The sequence below is a fragment of the Meles meles genome, chromosome 20 (assembly GCF_922984935.1).
Source record: "Meles meles chromosome 20, mMelMel3.1 paternal haplotype, whole genome shotgun sequence".
NCBI classification, from domain to species: domain Eukaryota; kingdom Metazoa; phylum Chordata; class Mammalia; order Carnivora; family Mustelidae; genus Meles; species Meles meles.
In genome coordinates this window covers 53,741,194-53,756,937 of record NC_060085.1, presented here as the reverse complement: position 1 = coordinate 53,756,937, position 15,744 = coordinate 53,741,194, and the positions used below count along the sequence as shown (strand labels likewise).

Here is a 15,744-nt window from a genome sequence, read left to right as displayed (position 1 = left end):
ATGGCAAACAAAAGAAGCAGAAAAAGCCCAGCTCCATTCTCGCTTACCCTCTGATATTGAAAAGCAATGAATTAGAAGAAAAAGTAGTATTTCAAAGGCTTCTTATGACATACCAGCATTGGGCTGGGAGGGTTTCCATGTTGCTTCATCGAATCCTCTCAATGCAGGTTATGAAAAAGGAATCATTTTTTTGCCCCTATTTTAATGATGAGGAAACAGAGGTTTCTGGAGTATATATGCTTTGGTGCCCTGCACTAAGATCCAACAATGACTGAAGAATAAGTCCTTTAATGGCCCAAGTGATACCCGCCTTCTAGGCTATTTGAAGGGGCTTCAGACCACCTGCCCTAACCTACCCACATTTTCACTATAGTAAGAAAGAGATAGAAGTAAATACATGCTTTAAATAAACATTTCATGGCATCGGTACTACGAACATTTCTGCTAACATTAGACAAGGACACTGTACACAACACCAGGCCCAGCATACATACACGTATCACTTCAGGACACAATGAATAATGTTTTATTTTTGTTCCAAATCCCGGAGATTCAGCCTTGAGAAAGGTACTTTCAAAGAACAAAGTTATCCAGCCCGTTTTCTTCTTGAGAAAAAAAGAATTATGTATGATATTGAAGTAAATAAAAGAGCTGGCAGAAGAGAAAGGAAAGGCAAATGAGATGTTTACAAGAGGAAGCTCCTGGGTAATTGGAAGTTTCTTTAATGTCTGTCTCTTTCAGTCAAGTGACCCCCTGCCTGATTGTGTGGCAGCCATGCCGGCACCATACCTGGGGCTCTTTGGCGCCACCTGCTGGTCAAGTCTCTTACTAGTACTGGGCCAGGCTTGTCTCTAGACTGAGGTTATGCGTGTACAGGAGCATAGGTGGGAGTGAATCAGTCTGGCGGCTCGTTGCATTCTCATATGCATTCACTTATCCATCCATCCAACCATCCATCCATCCATCCATCCATCCATCCATCCATCCATCCACCCATCCATCCACCCATCCATCCATCCACCCATCCATCCACCCATCCATCCATCCACCCATCCATCCATCCATCTTCTCTTCTTTCCACCAATCCACCCATTCAAAAACTCCTTATTGAGGCATCAGGCACAGATGCTATGCTAGGTGAAAGACAGACACAACCCCATTGCTCATGGAACTCATGGCCTATACAGTGGTTCTCAACCTTGGCTACCTGAGACATCTATTTCAGGGAAGACTGAGTACAGGTACTTTTCCCTATTTTTCTGTTAAGTACAATTAAAAAAAAAACACAAACCTTGAACATTGTATTTAAAACAAACATAAGACAACTTTAAAAGGCAGAGAGGCAAAGGCAGACCAGCTAGGGATCCCAGGACCCAAAGAATGACACAGTGTTGAGTTCCCTGGGTTTTTGTTTGGCCATATATATCTGAGACTTTGAGCTACAAAGGATGGCAGCTCAGAAATGCCAATGGGCACAGACAAAATAAATAAATTAAAAAAGCCTGCTGTGTCTAGCCAAAGGACCAGGAAAGGAGAAGCCTAGTAAAATAGAAAAGTTTTAGACTAAAATTGGTCTACTTGCAGTCAAACACTACAGAAACCACTAGAGTCCCATTCCCATTCTGGCCAGCAGAGGCTGAGGGGAGCGAAGATGTCCACCGTTTTCAGACTACAAGGTGACGTGACTCTCTTGCTGGGGAGGTGTTCCTACAGTCCCTAATAAGGACTTTCATCCTCATCAGGTAGAGATAAGCCCTGCAGCCCACCTCCCAGAGTCAGTGGAGGCCACATGGGGAGCAGTAAGGATGCACCTCTATCCCTCCCAGCCAGGGAGTTATTCCTGGAGGCCTGGGAGGGAGCCAGAACTTGTTCATGCTCATGAATAATGAAGACCCATTCCCCTTCAGGTATCATAGAAGCTGAGCAGGCAATCTGGACTTCTACCCCCACCTGGAGGTAATGAGATGGCATACCCCCTTCTCACTGCCTCCTGCTTCCCCTGCCAGAGCAGTATCTCATAATACCAGATAAAACAGAAGACTTAAATTTGATACAGAGTCTCAAATGCCCACCTAAAATACCTACATTTCAGTTGAAAATCATTTCTCATATAAAAAACTGGGAAGAGCTCATACAGAATTTTTCTTAAAGCAATCAATAGATACCAATGCCGAAATTACAGGGATGCTAGGATGATGCAACAAACACTTAAAGTAACCATCGTAAAAATGCTTCATTGTGCATATGGAAACATCCTTGAAACAAATGAGAAAATAGAAAGTCTGGGGAAAGAAACAGAAGAAAAAAGAACCAAAATGGAAGTTTTAGAACCAAAACATCTGGTAACTAAAATAAAAATGCAGTGGTTGGGTTCAACATCAAGATGGAGGAAACAGAGGAAAAAAATAGTGAACTGGAAGATAGGACAATAGAAATTATCCATTGTCCTGGAAGATAGGACAATTACCTATTGTTCTGGAAGATAGGACAATAAAAATTACCCAATCTGAACATCAGAAGGAAAACAGACTGGAAGCTAAAAAAAAAGTCCCAGAGATCTGTAGGACTATATAACAAAAGACTTAACACTCCTGTAGGCATAGTCCTGGAAGCTGACAAGAAAGAGTGTGCATATGAAAAGGCACTTGAAGAAAACTTCCTAAATTTGGTAAGAGACATAAACCTTCATCAAGAAGCTGGGTGAACCTCAAACAGGATAACTGCCTCTCGAAACCCACACCAGGATACATAATAGTTAAACTTTGGAAAACTGAAGGAAAAAAATCTTGAAATCAGCCAGAGAAAAACACCTTACTATATGTGTGTTTTTTTTTTTTTTAAATACCTTACTATAATGAGAATGACAACAGATTTCTCATCAGAAAATGTGGAGATGAGAAGGAAGTGACATAAGATTTTCAGAGTCCAAAGGAAAAATGTCAACCCAGTATCTCTCACTCGGCAAAATACCCTTAGGAAATGAAGGGAAATCAATACATTCTCAGAAGAAGAACTTGTGCAAGACTTGTATGCTGAAAACTACAAAATGCTGATGAAAGAAATAAAAGATCTAAATAAATGAGGAGATACACGGTGTTCACGGAGTAGAAGATTCGGCTTAGTAGATGTGTCAACTCTCCCCAAACTGATGTACAGATTTAATGCAATTAATGTCCAAATCTCAGCAAGGTGTCTTGTAGATATGAAGGAGACCAGTCTAAAATTTATATGGAAGGACAAAGGAACTAGAGGATGAAGAGTCGCATGCTCTTCTGACTGAATCAGCCAGGCACCCCTGAATTTCTACTTACCACACAAAAATTATCTTAAAATTTCCTTCTTCTTCGAAGCTTTCCTATATCCTTTAGCCACATCTAAGCATTCCTTCCTCTGGGTTCCCACAGTATTGTTTCCATATCTCTATTTTTCCTTTAAGATTTTTTTATTTATTTGAGAGGGAGAGAGAGAATCTCACGCAGACTCCATGCTGAGTGAGGAATCCGATGTGGGGCTCTATCTCATGACCCCAAGATCAAGTCATGATTCCAGAGTCCTGAGATCAAGACTTGCATCCGGCTCCCTGCTCAGCGGGGAGTCTGCTTGTCGCTCTCTCTCTGGCCCCATTTGTGCTCTCTCTCTCTCTCACTCTTTTTCAAATAAATAAATAATACATAAATCTTTAAAAAAATAAAGAAAAATACTAATATCTGGCTCCCATCCTTAGACAAGATTCTGATTTTCTTGTTATGAAGTGTGGTCTATTATCAGGATTTTGAAACTCTCCAGATGCAGCCAAGACTGTGAACCATTGCTTAACCAAAGCTGAATGGTAGGAGGAGCTCAGTAAATGAAGAATGAGTGAACGGATGAATTCTTTCTCTAACACATCACAGTCCTGACCCAACATGACCATTTTTAGGGTTTCATGCTATGCTAATTCATTAATATATTCAGGAACTATTAATTAAGCAATAATGCAGTACCAGGTGTTATGCTAGGCCACGCTGCTGGAGATGAAAACATGAGTAAGACTCTCACTTCTCCCCCTGTTCCAATGTGCCTTTGGGAAAGCTGGGGCTGTGTCCTTGTTTGTCCAAGAACTTTCTGTCCTGCTGGTTAATTGGCCAGTACCAACAGCAATCATCTCCCCAGTGACTGACAGCAAACCTTACTCCTGGCTGCTTCCTTCGGCAAATGTAAGGACAGACTATATAAATTCCCAGAGAGAAAGTTCCTGGAGGGTAGGAGTGAGTGAATCGAGCAAAAAGAAAGTGGTCCTGTCTAGATCTCTCCAAGCACTGCCGAAGTGACTGGTGAGTCTCACAGGAGAAACCCTGTGCTACTTAAATAAACTTCCTTCTGGGTGTGTATTTACACAAAGAAAATCAAAAGCCATAGGATATGATTAAGATCTGAACTACCTCACACTTAAAGAGAACTTCCTTGCCAGTTGCTGCCTTCTCATACTCAGAGCTGCTTTAAGATTTGTACCACAGATTACTGAAAAGCAGAGATAATAACCATTTATGCCATTGCTGTTCTGGTTCAGACTTTGATAATATCTCTACTCCACTCTTTTGTTTTTAACTTATAATGTATTATTTGCCGCAGGGCTACGGGTCTGTGAATCATCAGGCTTACACATTTCACAGCACTCAACATAGCACATACCCTCCCCAATGTCCATAACCCAGCCACCCTATCCCTACCTCCCCAACCCCCTGCAACCCTCAATTTGTTTCGTGAGATGAAGAGTCTCTTATGGTTTATCTCCCTCCTGGTCCCATCTTGTTTCATTTTTTCCTTCCCTACCCCCTACAACCCCTCACCCTGTCTCTCAAATTCCTCATATCAGAGAGATCATATGATAATTGTCTTTCTCTGATTGACTTATTCCGCTCTCTGCTCCACTGTTTAACAGCTTCCAAACTGGTCATCCTGATTCTGATCCAGGTGCCCTCGGCCCATCCTACATGCAGCAGCCAGATAATCTTTCTAAAAACCGCACTTCCAGTCACCTCTTTCTCCTACGGAAACTCTAATGGCTCGCCATGGCTGTCTGGCCACAACTGGATACATTGGGTAATCCCCCTATGTGTAATACAAGGATAACCCAAATGAAACTGGGCTGTCTTGTATTCAATCTAACCATGGTACTACATTCAGAAGAAATTAAAGTCCAACATCCAGGAAGAAAACAAATGGAAAATAACTTAAACCTTTTCTGACGACTCTTAAAAAGGCAAAAAAAAAAAAAAAATCCTAAAGCACCTCTTGTCCCATTTGTTACCCTACTGTGCCACTTCCTGGGTCAGCTGCCTGCCATTGAATCTCCTCTTCTCCTCTCAAAACTGTAGTTTGCATGGGTTCCCCCTTCTCCTCTTTCTCTCATCCACACTCCAATCTTTCTGACCTGTTGAAATCACCTTGCATTTTTAACAGAAATCCACTTTGCTTTCCTGGTGTTTTCTTTTCCCATAAATTACTCCAATCAGCATAAGAGAAGCCCAAGAGACAAGCATTCAAAAACAGATTCCACTCTGGAAACTGAGGGACAGGGACAGGGACAGGCAGTGGCATATTAAAACCTTTGACCTCACACAAGAGCTTTTTCCATTGGGAGGTACCCAATTTCCTGTGTGGCCTCCTCTCCTGCGATTCCATGTTGCCTCCATAGACCTGGCTCTCGAGCATCCCTGTACCTTTGCAAATGCCGTTGCCTCTACGGGGGCTGCCGGTTCCTTCCCTCTCAGCCTGACAACACGTTCAATTAATTATTTACAACCAGCTCTGATGTCACTTCCTCTAAGACTTTCTCAGTTCCATGAGACAGAGTCCATTGGCTTCCTTCTCTAGGGTTTTTCTGAACTTTGTACAGACCTCAGTTATAACCCTTGTCAAGCTGGGTTGTAATTTCTTAATTACCGACCAGACTTTTCATTAGATTGTAGGTGCCAAATTTAAGTCTGAGTCATCTCTGTGTCCTCAGCCCCAAGAACCAGGGAGCTGCACAATAAACAGTTACCGAATGCTCTAGAAATATGCTCCAGCTATGAGTGCTGTAGAAAAGTATTTCCCAGTGTTCTCCCCTCTGCTCATTAGCCTGGGAGCTCATGTCACAGTGGAGCTTGAGAGATCGGCGCTGGCACTCACATGGCTACGTCTGGCCAGCCCTCCAAAGGGGTATCTGTTCCTCTCTCTGACCCCAGCCAGACCTGGTTCTCGCCTAGTTGAAAAAAATGAAGTTAAATGCAGACCAGCAATTAGGCATGAGAATGAGAATGAGAAGGCATGCAGACTTGAAAGGAAGAAGTCAACTTTTCTATTTGCAGATGACATGATCTTATATCTAGAAAACCCCAAGGGTTCTACAAGAAAATGACCAGAGCTAATAAATGAGTGTGGGGGCCCTAGGTCCTTAGTTTGGGATGGGGGCCCTGCTGCCCCCGGGAGCGACCTCCCATGGCATTTGCCAGCACACCTTCTTCTCCATTGCTTGTACCCCCCGCACATGGCTTGCCCCGTGCAAGGCTGCCTGCTTTGCCCTCGGGGACCTGGGCTGTGCCTTTATCTGGAAGGCTTCTCTCCCACCACCACCTTATCTGTAAACTCGGGAAATGAGAGCTACATCTATGGAAGCTGAGAGTTTGCTATGCATATTCTCATTTAAACCTTACGAAACCCGGTCAGGAAGGAACTATTATTATCACCCGTGATTTTTTAGGGGGGAGGGACAGAGGGAGAGGGAGAGTATCTGGAGCAGACTCCCCACTGAGTGTGGAGCCTGACACAGGGGTTGATCTCACGACCCTGTGATCAAGACCTGGGTTGAAATCAAGAGTCGGACACTGAACCCACTTCACCATCCAGGCACCCTGTCACCCATGTTTTTCAGATAAGACTCTGTTCCTGTCCCTTTCCCAAGCTCCACAGCTACATGGCCCAGCTGGGCTTTGAAGTAAGAGGTGCCTGACTACAACATTTAAATTCCTAACTGAAACTCTGGGAAGATAAGAGAGGCCCCATTCCAGGGCCACCTCCCTAACACTGGAGGGAAGAGACACATTCCCTCCCCAACCCCAATACCACGGCTGGCGACAAGCAATGACTCTGCAGTGTAGTCATGTGGGTGGAGCTTCTCTCTTCTCCGTTAGGCAGGAGAAGCTCCTTGGCACCAGGAGCCCCATCCTCATCCGTGACAGCCTCATCTGCCAGTGCTGCTTGGCACACAGTAGGTACGCACATCACAGGGCTTCAGCTGGGACAGTCCTGGGGGGGGAGCATTCTACTAAAGAGAACACGTGTCTGTTTCTTTTGGCACGTACGGGAGTGATGGCATCATTCAGATGTGGGGTATGAGGGCAACCCGGCAGGCACACATTGTGGGTGGAGAGGAGGCTGTCCTGTTCCCTGCTGGCAGCTCCCCATACAACCAATCCTCATCCCCTGCAAATCTGCAGAGGAGCCATCCTAGAGAGAAGAGCCCACTCTTCATGGCACAGGATTTGCCCACTCATCTTTGTTTACTGTATGTCTGGCTCATAAGTAGGTGTTTGGCAACTACGTGTGGAATGAATTTGCTGTGTGACTTTGAACACTTCTCTCCACCTCTCTGGACCTCCTCTTTCAAACAAGGGGGTCTCACTAGATCAGAGGCTTTTAAGCCTCCCACCCCTTTTCTTGGTAGCACAACTACTGGTTCTTACAAAAATTTATAATCAGATAAAAGCAGATTGCTCTGGTTGGAGGAGAGGAGTGGGGGTCCCAGAGCCCCATCTGCTTGGCTCTTCCCCTCCCTCTTTGTCCCAGAATCTCCAGAAACCCCTCAGAGTAGTTTGGTAACAATCACACTAAATTAACCCTAAAGGTCCTGATGGTTATAAAATTCAGATTGCTCTTTAAGGAACATCTGCATTTTAAGAGCATGGCTCTGTAAAGGGAAAGCCCTTTCTGACATATTTGGACAACTATTATTGCATGTCTAATGTGGTTGAATAGTGGAACCTGAGGTCCCTAGATTGGAAAGGAAAAGTAGGGTTGTCTCAAGACAGAGGACAGATGCTTCCCAGTGCCTTGATAACACACTGGATAGAGAGGACCACTTCTCTGCCTGGACTTGTTCGCAATTTGGCCCTGGCTAAAGAGCATCTCAGCAGTCAGCAACCCAGACCACTGTACCTTCCAGTCAGTCTGCCATCTTTTTCCTAAATGGGCATCTGCTTCCTAAATTGTTACCAAGAGAACCTTCCCAATCCAGGGAAGTTACAACTGTGAATATACAGCATGTTTCAATTCCTTGCCCTGGCCCAACCCTGGCTTGTCCTTCACCCCAACCCTGAGCCCTCCCTCTAGCTACTTTGCTATCTCCCCAGTTTCTGAGCCCAGGGTATGGGTGTTAAAGAGAAGCTGACTGTTAGTACCCCATCCCATCAGGACAACTACAGTACCACTGGCATATAGGATTAATAGACGATTTTAAGGAGAAACTGATATAATCATGTTCACAGTGGCATTATTCAACAGGTGGAAGCAACCCAAGTGTCCATCAACAGAAGAATGAATAAACAAAATATGGTCTATTCTTATAATGGAATATAACCTCAAAAAGGAAGGAATTCTGATCCTTGCTACAACAAAAATGAACCTAGAGGACATTGTGCTAAGTAAAATAGCCAGTCAAAAAAGACATACTGTGTGGTTCTATACTTAGAGTGCATTTATAGAAATGTCGAGCACATTTATTTAGAGCTCATTATAGAAAGTCAAGTGGTGTTTGCAGCAGCTGGGGGAAGCGGGAATGGGGAGGTGGTGTTAGATGGATACAGAGGCTCAGTTTTGTAAGATGAAAGAGGTTCTGGCCAAGCAACTCCTTGCCACACTCTGGGGTGGGGTGTCTAACGCGAAAGGATTTGCCAGTCAAAGGGGATATTTAGAGGGAATCTTCCTGGGAATTCAAGGCAGATTGAATGTGAGTTCGTGGTAGATGTCAGGGTGCTCACTGAATTGTTACATTTTACATTTTCTTATAAACTCATATTCCCACCTCCAGATACTTCAGGGAGCAGCAACCCCAGTGATTTCATCTGCCTTGATTTCTCCTCTCAGTTCAGTCAAAGAATCGCAAAGCAAGTCAGGGGCAGAGGTGGACAGAGGTGGAGACAGCACTCAGGGCTTCTGATACCCAAGTCTGCTTCTTTCCAGGACCACCAACTCACACTGATAGATCTTACAAGGGTCTGGGTGTGGATGACATGCATTCTTTTACTAAATGGCCAGTACATGCTAGGAGCTAAGTGCTATTATAATTTCCTTTCCAGATAAGGAAACCAAGGCTGGGAGAGGTTAAATAACTTGCCAAAGGTCAGAGAGCTGGCAGAAGGCAGACCCTGAACTTTTATCCTATTGTATCCAATACTTCTTCCTTTCTTATTTTAAGTGTGTGTGTGGTTTTTTGTTTTTTTTTTAAACAAAACATGAATAGAGGAAACAACACTAATGTAATGGGTTTACTCAATAGATAATTGTAAGATACATTCCACCAAGGTCAAGAAAGAGGACTTTGCCCCCCCCACCCCCAATCCCTGAAGCAAGCCTGACCACTCCGTGAACTCTCTGCCTCTTTGCTCATGCTTGTTCCTTTTTCCTGTACCACCGTTCTATAAAATCAGTACTGACCTACTGAGATCCTGCCCAACTCAGAGGCCCAGCTCAAAGGCTACCCCTCCTGAGACACTTTCCTGATTCCTACTACCTGGCCTGGTCAGAACCTCTGTCATTTCTTAACAGGACAGCCCTTTGTACACCTCTCTTATTTTCTTTAGTACATTCTATCTGAATTTGTTGGTTTAAATAATAACTATCTAAGGTCAATCTTCATTATTGAGAACTTTCACTGTGCTGGTCACCATGCAAAGAACTTACATGCATTGTCTCATTTAACATGTAACCATGTTAACCATGTCCATTTTAAAGACCTGGAAACTGAGGCTTAGAGAAACTAAGATGTTCAAGGTCACAGAGTTAGCAAGGAACAAAGTCAGGCATGCATGCATGTATTCATTCATTCATTCATTCAATCAATCATTATTCATTAAGGGCCTATAATATACTAGACATATGCTAGATATTGGGAAAACAGCAGGAATCAAGTCAGACAAAGTTTCCATCCACAAAGAGCCATCATTCTAGTGGAGAGACACAGTTCATTAAAAAAAAAAAAAAAAAAAAAAAGTAAATACTACACTAGGTGATAACAAATGCTTTGAGAAAACAAGGGGAATGTTATATCTGAGGTAGGTGTGCTATTGGATAAAGGATGGTCAGGGTGATGTGAGATTTGAGCAGAGGCCTAAAGGAAGTGAGGGAATGAATTACACAAAGATCTGGGAGAAAGAGCTTGATGGGAGGAGGGAACAGCCTGGGCAAAGGCCCTGGGGTGGACACATCTTGATACGTTTGATAAACACCCAGGATATCAGTATGGCTGGAGCTGAGTGAGAGATGGTAGCAGAAAGGTGGTAGAGATGAGATCATCTGGGGCCTTACAGATGTGCTAGATACTTTGGTTTTGACTTTGAGTGAGATGGGGAGCCACTGGAAGATGGTTCCTAGAACCCATGTTCTTCATTACTATGCTATACTTTCTGATTGTTACTTGAATGAATGCCAAAAGGTACTTGCAGACATTTTCTCATTAAAACCAGCAGGATGGCAGCCAGACAGCCCAAAACAACAAGAGATGGCAAGATCTGAGCTAACAGGGCTAGCATAACCATCCCCTTGCTAGTCAGGAGGATCTGCGGCCCCCACAGCACAGGACTGGTTGGGGGTCTGTGGTGACTTGAGTGGGTCCTCTAACTGGATTGGCGAAGTGTAAACTTCTCAGGCCTGTTCCTGGGGAGGTCTCAGCCCCTCCATGAAATGTGTCCTTTGCTTGAAAGAGGCAGAGAGAAAAAAGCAACGTCTGTAGTGACTCACCAGAGAGAAATGAAAATTGTGTCCAGGCTGGAAAACAATCCATTTGAAAGTCACACATTTGCCTCCAGAATGAATGTATGTATGTATGTATATACATGTCTTTTTTTCTTCCTCCTTCTCATTAGAAGTATGGCAGAGCCTTCTCACACACACTGTGTCACAGCATGACAGAAACCGTCTCCTGAAATTCCCACCTTCCTTCCTGCTGCAGTTCTCTCTGAGACAAAAATACAAACCCCAGGATGTGACCAGGCCCCCAAACCGATCCCCCCCCACCGCCCCATCTAACTGGGAAGTGCTGTCTGACAGTAGCGTGGAAGCGCTGGTGGTCCTAGGACCGTCCTGTGGTTGCAAACCCACCAACCATCCCCCAACTTTGGAGTGCATAGGAACCTCTGAGGAGCCTCTTAAAAGGCAGATTCCAGGGAATTGGACCCAGGAGGTCTGGCATGAGGCCCAGTAGCTGAGTCTTTAATAAGGAGTCCTCAGTGATTCTGATGTTGGTAGTCTGAGAAACACAGCCCCAAGCCCTAGGAATAGCACCAAGAGCCCAGTCTTTCTGCATTGAACCTTCCAGGAAGTGGCCCCAAATCCTTTCTCACACCACAAGTAGCACGTTTTGGCTCCTGGCACCGGTGGGAACTCTCCTGGGTAAATCTGAGCAGAGGAGAATCTTGAAATCCCAGTCCTTGCTGATGTTCCTGACTTGAGCTACCAACAACATGCAGGGTTTGCTCTCCAGGTCCTTCCCAGGAAGACCCATGCCCTGGAACTGCAGCTGCCCTGGGGACAGGCATATCTGAGAGGGTGCCAGACCTGCCCTCCTGTGAAAGGAAAACAAGGTCTAATCCTGATTATGAAATGCTGTTTCATCTCTCAATTTGCTGAATTTACATGTTGGCAATAGGTACTCCCCTAACAGTTGGAAACAAAAAAGCTCAATGGGCAACATTTATTATTATAATCGCTGGAATAAGGGGTAACCAGCTAGAGCTCCTGGCTGGCACCCCTTCCTCGGGATTTACAATAGTGGTTTGAGAGCCCTGTTAGCTACTTGCTTCAGGCACCAGATTTGCTAATTAAAATTCTCCCATGGTGCATTCAAGTTCATTTATGTCTGTGCTCAGATGTCACCTTCCTTGTCTATTTTGTCTAATGAATTCTTCTTCCCCAGGCCTTCTCTCATTTCTCACCTCTTAGCTTGCTTTATTTTCCCTCTTCTCTTTTCTTTTTTTTTTTTCTTCATAGCACCCAGCATTACTGGAATCGCTTTATTTGCTGGCTACTTTATCTTCTATCTCAATCCCCCTAGCAGGTTAGCTCTTTGGGAGCTGGGCTTTTATCTTGTTCACCGCTGGATTTTGATGCTTGGCATGTAACAGGTATCCCATCGATATTTGCTGAGTGCATGGATAAGTGAACAGATGATGATGTTATACTCTGAGAGTCCACGGAACTATCTTGAACTCCAGGGTGCTCTACTCATGGGATCCTGGGGTCTTTGGGGTACTAAATGAATATACCAAAAATAATAAATTTATTCAGTACTTACTATATACCAGCTGCACACAATATTTCATTTTGTCCTCAAGGCAGTTTTGCAGGGTAGGGATTATGAACCCCATTTAAGGGATGGAAAACCAAAGCCAAAGCCGCAGAGCTGGTATGGGGGAGGGGGGATTCAAATCCAAGACAACTAAAGCTAAGGCCTTTACTCTACCCATTAACAGCTGGACTGGATGCCATCTGCCTTATGTTGACAATGGGATGGGATCCAGAGGTGAGCAAGACAAACCCCAACCCTCCAGAAATTGTACCTACAGTCTACCCTGCCATGTAGTAGAATGACAATGGGCAGGGGTTTGGAGTCAGCCTCCAAATCTGAGCTCCAGCTCTTATTAGCTGAGCCTCAGGATCCTCCTCTGTAAAATGGAGATAATAATCCTTTCCCTGTAGGGATGTCCACTGAGACAATACATAGAGAGTGTACCGAACAGAGAGCCTGGCATGTAGCTAGCACTTAATAAATAATCGAGTTTATTGGCTACCGCGGGAGAGAAAAAACTCACGTTAAAAGTGTTGCTCTAGCCCTCTGGTTCCCAAACTTGTCTTCATGGAAGATGCCACGAATTGAATGCTGTGTCCCCCTGATTCATATGTTGAAGCCCTAACTGCCAATGTGATGGCATTTGGAGATGGGGCTTTTAGGAGGTAATTCAATTTAGATGCAGTTGTGAGAATGGAGCCCCCATGATGGGATGAGTGCCTGTATAAGACGAAGAAAAGACACCAGAGGGTCCTCTCTCCACCATGTGAGGATGCAGTGAGAAGGTGGCTGTCTGCAAGCCAGGAAGAGAGCCCTCGCCAAGAACCTGACCATATGGATACTCTGATCTCAGACTTCCTATCCTTCAGAACTGTGAGAAGGACACATCTGTTGTTTATGCATCCAGTCTGCGGTATTTTGTCATGGCAGCCTGAGCCAAGACAAGAGATTCTGGAAGTCACAGGGCTATTATTAGGGAAACATGCTGATAGATTAAATTTCTTCATACACATCAGAAGCTGTTTTACTACCAGATCAGATGCGCCAAGAAAAGAATCAAGAATTTCTACACAATTAAAAATTACCATCACAAATAAACAATTTCCAAATCTCTTTGTTAAGTACAGTTGACCCTTGAATGACATTGGGCACTGAACCCCTGTGCTGTTGGAAATCCATGTATGAATTTTGACTCCCCCCGAAACTGAACTGTAAATAGCCTACGGTTAACTGGAAGCCTTACTGATAATGTGAGCAGTCAATCAAACCATATTTTATTTATTTATTTATTTATTTTTAAAGATTTTATTTATTTGACAGAGATCACAAGCAGGCAGAGAAGCAGGCAGAGAGAGGGGGGCAGGAAGCAGGCTCCCTGCTGAGCAGAGAGCCCGATGCGGGGCTCCATCCCAGGACCCTGAGATCATGACCTGAGCCGAAGACAGAGGCTTAACCCACTGAGCCACCCAGGCACCCCTAACCCATATTGTATATGTGTCTTATATACTGTATTCTTACAGTAAGCTAGAGAAAAGAACATGGTAAGAAAATCATAAGGAAGGGAAAATACTTTCACAGCACTCTGGTAGCTTCGTCTTACACAGGCACTCATCCCATCATGGGGGCTCCATTCTCACAACCGCACCTAAATCGAATTACCTCCTAAAAGCCCCATCTCCAAATGCCATCACATTGGCAGTTAGGGCTTCAACATATGAATCAGAGGGACACAAGCATTCAATTCGTGGCATCTTCCATGAAGATATGTTTGGGAACCAGAGGGCTAGAGCAATGCTTTTAATATGAGTTTTGTCTAGCTATTTACATTCTTAGAAAACCAGAAGCTATATGAACAACAGTTATCATGGGACTGGTTAAGTATGGGCTCATAAGAACACTAAGAACATGCAGCTGTTAATGACGATGTGGATGTGGGAAGATGTTCGTAGCTGTCAAATTAAGGTTACAGAATGGTATGTAACTGTATTATGCGAAATTGGATGAGTGTGTATCCTTGGAGAAAAGGTGCCTGAAAATTCATAGTTGTTTTTTCCTTGGTAGAAGGATGTTAAATGACTTTTTAAAAAAGCGTTGGATTTTGATTTAATAGATAGTATTGTGTCAGGAAAAGTTATGCAAAAAAAAAAAGTCAACTTAAAATTGATTTAAAGAACAGTGTTAAGGGAAGAACAGGTAGAACAGGGAGTAAAGAGACATGAATATATAGCAAAGGGAGTGTGAAAGTTTGAAATACACAGTTTTAAATTCTTCTTTGCCTTGCTCTTGTGTGTGTTCCACAAAGTGGAAAAACTGTTCTCACCTTTAAATAATAAATTACTGAATGAGGAAAACTCCTTTTGTTTATCCACTGATCTAGTTTTGGTGATCCACCACACCCACCCTCTTGACAGCTCTCAGGGCACAGGTTAGACAGACCCACTGGACATGTAGGGATGGCCACTCTCCTTCCTTGGGTCTTGCAGTGGCTCCCCATCCCCCAACCCTCCAAATGAGGGGAGCAGTGGGTACATATTGAAGGTTCCCTGGGTACCTATTGAAGGTTCCCTTTGTAAAGGCTGCTAATCTTTTGTGCATCTTCTTAAAACCACTCTGGAAGGGAGGCTTTTTGATCACTACCCTCCTCCACTTTATAGATTATGAAACCAAGACTCAGAGAAGTAAAGAGTCTTATCCAAGGTCACACAGCCAATAAGTAGAAAAGCTCAGACTCTAGCCCAGGTCTGTCTGAGTCCTGAACACCTCACTCTAAATCTCTGTTGAGTTCTGTCTTAACTTGGCCTGGGAGGCTTAGCATGATCTTGCTTCTACCTGCGTTTCCTGCCTCCTCCCACCCCCTGCCTATCACTGCCGCTCCATGCCCACCATCTACCCCTGACCCCTAACTTCAATACACTCAAGTGTCTCACACCTCCCTGTCACTGTTCCTTCTGTCCCCACCTCCAGGAATGCCTTTTCCCCTGCAAATCTCCAGAGACTTCCACCCATCCTTCAATTCCCCAGCCTAGTGCTCCCCCACACCCCACTCCTCCAGGTTCCCTCCATCACAGCACTTCCACTCTGCTGGCACTGTCTGTCCTACTGTCTGCTCCTTCCAATCTACATGCCCATAGAGGTTACAGACAGGGCTTTCTGCCCCAGGCGCTGCACACAGTGCCTGGCCCCCAGCAGGTACCTGGGAACTGTAGAGTGACTTGACCAGA

At 44.3% G+C, this 15,744-nt stretch overlaps 1 protein-coding gene across 3 annotated transcripts in view; it reads right to left on the bottom strand.

Moving 5' to 3' along the window:
- HRH1 (histamine receptor H1) overlaps positions 1-15,744 on the bottom strand; it is an 80,944-nt gene that overhangs the window by 12,177 nt on the left and 53,023 nt on the right. The window contains exon 1 of one of the 3 annotated variants that reach the window (XM_045989806.1): positions 5,703-5,732. The exons of the other annotated variants lie outside the window; for them this stretch is intronic. The gene's annotated coding sequence lies outside the window, so the exon portion shown is untranslated. Of the gene's footprint in view, positions 1-5,702; positions 5,733-15,744 lie in introns of those variants that run through there. 3 annotated transcript variants of the gene reach the window in all.